The sequence below is a fragment of the Sinocyclocheilus grahami genome, unplaced genomic scaffold, assembly GCF_001515645.1.
Source record: "Sinocyclocheilus grahami isolate Dianchi unplaced genomic scaffold, SAMN03320097.WGS_v1.1 scaffold579.1, whole genome shotgun sequence".
Classification (NCBI taxonomy): Eukaryota; Metazoa; Chordata; class Actinopteri; order Cypriniformes; family Cyprinidae; genus Sinocyclocheilus; species Sinocyclocheilus grahami.
The window spans coordinates 1,220,144-1,227,653 of NW_015505758.1; the positions used below are offsets into that span (position 1 = coordinate 1,220,144).

Consider the following 7,510-nt stretch of genomic DNA (forward strand, 5'->3'; position numbering starts at 1 on the left):
TTTTTCCTTTCACTCAACTTTCTGTTAACATGCTTGGATACAGCACTCTGTGAACAGCCAGCTTCTTTGGCAATGAATGTTTGTTGAATGGTTGAAGGGTGTCAGTGATTGTCTTCTGGACAACTGTCAGATCAGCAGTCTTCCCCATGATTGTGTAGCCTAGTGAACCAAACTGAGAGACCATTTTGAAGGCTCAGGAAACCTTTGCAGGTGTTTTGAGTTGATTAGCTGATTGGCATGTCACCATATTTTAATTTGTTGAGATAGTGAATTGGTGGGTTTTTGTTAAATGTGAGCCAAAATCATCACAATTAAAAGAACCAAAGACTTAAACTACTTCAGTCTGTGTGCATTGAATTTATTTAATACACGAGTTTCACAATTTGAGTTGAATTACTGAAATAAATGAACTTTTCCACGACATTCTAATTTATTGAGATGCACCTGTACACGCTCGATTATTGAACTGTTAATGTTCCAGACAGCTCAGATATAATATAATAAGTAAAATATTAATCTACTATATATAATAATAGCCTATATATATATACAGTATGTATATATATATATATATATATATATATTATGAAGAGTTAATTTGCAAAAACAGATAACTCCGGTTTTATATATATATATATATACACACACATACATACATACATACATACATACATACATACATATATTAGTAGATTAATATTAAATGTATAGATTAATATTATACTATATAGTAGGCCTATACAATATCTGTAGAGACGTTATTTCCTGGTCCAATACATGGCTGGTTTTGTCAGCATTTTTTTAGTTTATCCCTATTTTTTCCAGCCATTGAAGCATATTTCCTACATCTTTTATTCGTTTTTTGTTCATTTAATTTAGATGTGTATTTTTATTTTTTGTTTTTGATTTCTGCTCTTTTTAATTATTTCAATTATAAATTAATTTAAAAAACGAGTAATAAAGTGTACAATGAAGTTCAATCAAAAGCTTTATAATCACATTGCACTTGAATAAAATTAAAGGTGTAATCTGCCGATTGTCCTGCAGGTGACCTCATAATTCAGTTTTTTTAGATGCAGATTAGCAGCAGGCCAGATTAGTGCAAAACAGTAAAGACTGGCTGCTGCACAATGTTGCTGTAATTGATCTAAACTCAAATAATGTGAAGGTGTTGATCAGTTAGTGACAAAATATACTTACAAAGCCAAAGATGATGTGAAATATGGCTCTGAAAAGAGCCTTTGGGGTGGTGTTCAGCAGCTGTTGAGACACAAGCAGAAGGGATACAAATTTAAATAAAAAACCATGGCAGAACGTGTGAGAGATTGCACAAATAAAAAATGTATTCAGTTTTTTTTAATTGATCATTACTGACCAACTTAAACACGACAAATCAGAGATGCAGGATGCTAGATTGTTGTAAAGTAGCTATTCCTTTAATGTTTTTCTTAAGACAGTGAAGGCTGGATGATGCACAAAGACAAACATGCAAAAAAATAAGAAATCAGGAAGGGGGCCAACAGTTTTTCACACCACTGTCAGTTTTTTTAGATGCAGATTAGCAGCAGGCCAGATTAGTGCAAAACAGTAAAGACTGGCTGCTGCACAATGTTGCTGTAATTGATCTAAACTCAAATAATGTGAAGGTGTTGATCAGTTAGTGACAAAATATACTTACAAAGCCAAAGATGATGTGAAATATGGCTCTGAAAAGAGCCTTTGGGGTGGTGTTCAGCAGCTGTTGAGACACAAGCAGAAGGGATACAAATTTAAATAAAAAACCATGGCAGAACGTGTGAGAGATTGCACAAATAAAAAATTTATTCAGTTTTTTTTTATTGATCATTACTGACCAACTTAAACACGACAAATCAGAGATGCAGGATGCTAGATTGTTGTGAAGTAGCTATTCCTTAAATGTTTTTCTTAAGACAGTGAAGGCTGGATGCTGCACAAACTCAAATAATATGGTACTGTTTCAGTCAGTTAGTCACAAAATATACTTACAAAGCCAAAGACGATGTGAAATATGGCTCTAAAAAGAGCATTTGGGATGGTGTTCAGCGGCTGTTGAGACAAGCAGAGGGGAGAAAAAGAGAAAAAAAACATGGCAGAACGTGTGAGAGATTGCACAAATAAAAATGTATTCAGTTTTTTTTATTGATCATTATTGACTAACTTAAACACAACAAATCAGAGATGCAGGATGCTAGATTGTTGTGAAGTAGCTATTCCTTAAATGTTTTTCTTAAGACAGTGAAGGCTGGATGATGCACAAAGTCAAATAATATGGTACTCTTTCAGTCAGTTAGTCACAAAATATACTTACAAAGCCAAAGACGATGTGAAATATGGCTCTAAAAAGAGCATTTGGGATGGAGTTCAGCGGCTGTTGAGACAAGCAGAGGGGAGAAAAAGAGAAAAAAAACCATGGCAGAACGTGTGAGAGATTGCACAAATAAAAATGTATTCAGTTTTTTTTATTGATCATTATTGACTAACTTAAACACAACAAATCAGAGATGCAGGATGCTAGACTGTTGTGAAGTAGCTATTCCTTTAATGTTTTTCTTAAGACAGTGAAGGCTGGATGCTGCACAAACTCAAATAATATGGTACTGTTTCAGTCAGTTAGTCACAAAATATACTTACACAGCCAAAGATGATGTGAAATATGGCTCTAAAAAGAGCATTTGGGATGGTGTTCAGCGGCTGTTGAGACAAGCAGAGGGGAGAAAAAGAGAAAAAAAAACATGGCAGAACGTGAGAGATTGCACAAATAAAAATTTATTCAGTTTTTTTTATTGATCATTATTGACTAACTTAAACACGACAAATCAGAGATGCAGGATGCTAGACTGTTGTGAAGTAGCTATTCCTTTAATGTTTTTCTTAAGACAGTGAAGGCTGGATGCTGCACAAACTCAAATAATATGGTACTGTTTCAGTCAGTTAGTCACAAAATATACTTACAAAGCCAAAGACGATGGGTATGTGGCTCTGAAAAGAGCCCTTGGGGTGGTATTCACCAGCTGGAAAAAAAACATGATTGTGAAATATTGCAAATGTCTTTATGAATTAAAAATGCTATTCAGTTTTTATTGATCATTAAGAGGTGCTAGACTGATCACTTACAAAAACCAGACGGCAGACAACACTGATAAAAGAAGTTATTTTCATGGTATAAATTAAAAAGGCTCTGATTAATGAATATGTAGCCTACTATAACATCTGAAAAAGCACCGATGAGATAAGAATGCACAGAGAATAGATTTTATTACACTAAACCCCTATCAACTATTAAGTAACAGAAACATGTGACTGTATTATTCAAAGTTGAGATTATTATTTTTATTATTATTATTCTTTTAAAATGACTAGTCTTTCGGCGCACGAGCTTAAGGGACGCTCAAGGGTTTGGTTAGGTACAAGTAGAAATGGTGGTGGGAGTTTCCGGTTAGAGAAACGGGAGAAAGAGAGCAGGTCCCAGTTGAAGGATTTTATTTGAATTATCCTTGCATGTTTGAATTGTTACAGGCACTTGCCCATAAGGGGTGCAGGTGGGCGTGTGTGGTCTACAATGAACAGAGAAAGCAGAATACAATATAAAATTTGTAATATAAACAATAATATGGCTAGCATAAAAAATTAAACATTACACACAGCAGCAGTGACAGTAAATAACAGTATCAAATATCAGGTAATAAAGGCATTCAAGTTGCATTTAAATAGCTGCATTATTTTGGCAAAGTGTTTATCATTTAAATATGTACTGTAAACAGGTGTACAATTTTAGCTTATGAATCTAAATTATGCAGTGGAACAGTTAAGCAGTATTGAACAAGTGTCAACATTTGACTTAGCATAGACTTAGTCAGCATGCAACTCACGCAAATTATACAATCTTTTCAAGTCATTATTTGAACTAGTAAAGTTTACGGGTGACAATACAGAATGAAAATATATTTCAGTTTGACCAGCATAGAATATCAAACGGATAACTTACTTTTTAATCAATCACTCACAGAAGCAACAAACATGCAGTAGTCCATTTTCTTGCACAATGAACAAATCAATCTCTCCACCCATACATATAGACTGCCTCCTGATACTTGTCCGGGCATGTCTTGACTTGTTCAGCCTTTTCCAAGCATTAAAAAGGTTATAGACATAAAGATACCTCTGGGTGGCATCGTTGGGCTTTCATACATAGCCGCCCCCAAATGTCACTCTGGACATTTGAACATGGTAGTAAACCCTATTTAAGTGGCGGGACTAGAGCTGTCATCATCCTCAAATTTGGGAAGTGGGATTAGGCGAGCCACCGGTCTGACATAAATTCGGTCCTCAACCTGAACTGCAACTGTTCTTATCCGTCCGTTGGGTCCAGGGAAGGTGCGGGTCACCTTGCCCACTAGCCAGAGGGCTCGTGGAAGTTGAGGGTCCATGATGAGAACTACCTGGTCGACCCTGAGCTGGTCGTTGTCCTTTTGCCACTTCTGTCTTTTCTGGAGACTTGGCAGGTAGAGATGAATAAATCTGGCTCAGAACTGGTCTGTAAGTACCTGACTATTTGCGCTTTTCCACTGCGTGGTACGACTCGGCTCGGTACAGCTCAGTACGGCACGGCACGGCTCGGTTTGGCTCGGCTTGCGTTTCCACTGCAGTTCAGTACCACTTTAGAGTGGTACTGGGCGGGATTATTCACATGTCGTTATAGTTGCGCCGCCTCTATTGCCGCGACTCCTAAAAAACTTTTTCATTCCGTGTCGCCGCATCATGTTCTTGCTGGATCCACTCCTCTGCTATCAATGAGAGGAACGTCTGTACTTCCTCAACAGGGGGAACAACCACTTTTTGGTTGTTAAAAAAAGGTGCGCTGGTTCAAAACATTTGCGTTCGATGCTTCGCTGGCTGTGCTGATTTAAATCTAGCGGTTCTTTTGTGTTTGTGTCACAAGTTCAGTGACGCAGGTAGTGACGGTTCTCTTCGGCCAATTCGTGATCAGCAGAGTTTACACGTCTATGTTTGGTAACGGTAGGCATCGGTGTCCAGACTCTCAAGTAGATCCAGATGGAGGCATCGGGTGGTCATACATTTGAAGACTATTCCCCATCTCTTTTCAGTTTGTCGTCCTATTTTTACTGTGAATGGTCCAAAACAGTCCATTCCAGAATAGAAGGGGGGCTTGTAAACAGTGTTCGAACTATACTGTGAACTTTGGGGGAGCTCACTTGTTTTTTGTTTTTTATAACAGGGGGGTGTGGGGGCTGGGGGTTTGTGCGCTTGCGCGTGCCTCAAGAAAGGGCTTGCAATGACTTACAAAGATACATAACAGCTACAAGTGCATGCACTACTTGCTTTATACAAGCACTATATAGGATAAGTCACTATACAGGATTTACCCTATTATACTTTATCGACACGAATTGATAGGTGAAACAACAAACAGCCACCCACAAATAGTCAATAAACAAAGCATCAGGCTGTCTTTGAGTTCACATGAACAACGGTTAAAGGTACTCGTCGTCAGGCTACATAATTACTCCGTTCAATTAGGCCTAAAACATCGAGAGTCACGCAGACCTATAACAACCCAGCCACAACACATAATTGTGAATAACATGCCTTACCTTAACACAGAATCGACCACAGAGTCCAGCGTTTATATTTTTTCTACGAATCTTTGAGTTAACGTACTAAACTTGAGTGGAATTTGCACCACAGTGCCCCCACACCTTGATGCTCATGACAAGAGTAGCATGTATAGTTATCTTTATTCAAGTGAATTAGGTTTAAATCGCCATCATGCATGAATTAATATTTTTGCAATTTTACACATAATAATCCACGATGATCACATTACACAAAACTGAAATTGCACGTCAAAATAACACATTGTCAATATTTTTTGAGACCCCCAAAATTTCACAAATCACATTTTCAGGGGAGCCCATGTCTTATTAAAGGGAGCCGAGCTCCCCCTAGCTCCTTCGTAGTTTGCACCCTGCTTGTAAAGCCTAAGACGAGCTGGTGGGAGATCTGCCATCATAGGGATCTTGGGTTGGGCCCGCCACTTTTGACAATCAATACATGCAAGTTGATGGGTTTTGATGGCTGCTCTGCCTCTCAAAATCCAATAGTGACATCTGAGCTCTGCAAGGACTCGTTCTGGCCCAAGGTGAAGGAGACTGGCATCATATTCCTTAATAAGGAGTTTGGTTATGTGTTGATGGGGGTCGAGAACTATGGGATGTAGAGCATTAAGGTCTATGTGTTGAGCATGACGTAATCTCCCTCCGACCCTAATTAGCCCAGCATCTTCATCATATTCGGGAGACAGGGACACTAACCGGCTATTAGATGGTAAGGGTTGGTTTGATGAGAGAGCCTTGACCTCCTCTGGAAATGAATTAATTTGGGCTTGTTGAAGGAGGAGCCGCTCTGCTTCAAAATAATGCTCGGCTTCATCTGTCTGGGTGGAAGGATGAGCCGCCCCGTGTAGGCACGCCACTGTGGCCTTTACCAAGTCCTTCCATGTGTTATACTGCATTGCGTCTGGGAGTTGGACATCAAGTCTAGTACATACGTGCAGGCAGAGTGCGGATTTCTTCAATTCAGTATCCGGTTCAGGGTCAGCAGCCGGCATGGTTGGCCAGGAGGCTTCTGATTGATGCAAGAAGTCTGGTCCATTAGCCCAGCGACATGATTTTGTCAACACCTTTAAGGATTTTCCACGGGTTATGTCATCTGCTGCATTATTTCCTAAATCCACATACCTCCAGGAATTAATGTCTGTGAGGGACTGAATTTCAGGAACTCGAGTTCCTACGAAGACCTTATACCTGCAGGAGTCAGCCAGTGAAGGATGAATCTGACCAGAGGATGACTTGCCTGATGGTGACTGTGAGCTCCCTTTGGAGGACTTTGGCCATCTGTGCTCCAGTAAGTGCTGCACTCAGTTCAAGTCGTGGCATGAACATTTGCTTCCTGGGTGCTTCACGTGAACGAGCCAACATGAATAAAATGTGTATATGGCCATTCTTGTCTTCTGTGCGTAGATATTATACTGAGCCATATGCTCTTTCAGATGCATTACAGAAGATGTGCAGGTCTCTGGTGAACGTTTCCTCATGTACTTGAAATGGAGTGTAGCATCTGGGAATCTCTAGCTGTTCCAAATTGGGCAATTCCTGTACCCAAGTTTGCCATCTGTTTTGTAGGCTGGCAGACTCAATGAGGTCATCCCATCCCAGGTGAAATTTCCACAGGTCCTGAACAAGTATCTTGGCCTGGGTGGTGAATGGAATTAGGTACCCGAGAGGGTCATACTGTGATGCTAATACCTTGTAGATATTTCTCAAAGTTGGCTTGAGACATTCTACTTGGCGAGGTCTGTATCCTAAGGAATCACGGAGACAGTTCCATCGCAATCCAAGTGTGCCCTCCAGAAGATCTGGGCTCGTTTGGGATAACCATAGCTCACTGCTTTGTGACCTTGCTTCTGTCG

General features: G+C 39.5%; 1 long non-coding RNA gene across 1 annotated transcript; it reads right to left on the reverse strand.

The window, feature by feature from the left end:
* Positions 1-2,654: 2,654 nt before the first annotated feature.
* Positions 2,655-4,058, reverse strand: LOC107556830 (uncharacterized). Its single transcript, XR_001605323.1, has 3 exons — positions 4,007-4,058; positions 2,974-3,032; positions 2,655-2,712 (listed from the first exon to the last, which is right to left on the reverse strand). It is a non-coding gene; the product is annotated as an uncharacterized lncRNA (long non-coding RNA).
* Positions 4,059-7,510: the final 3,452 nt, after the last annotated feature.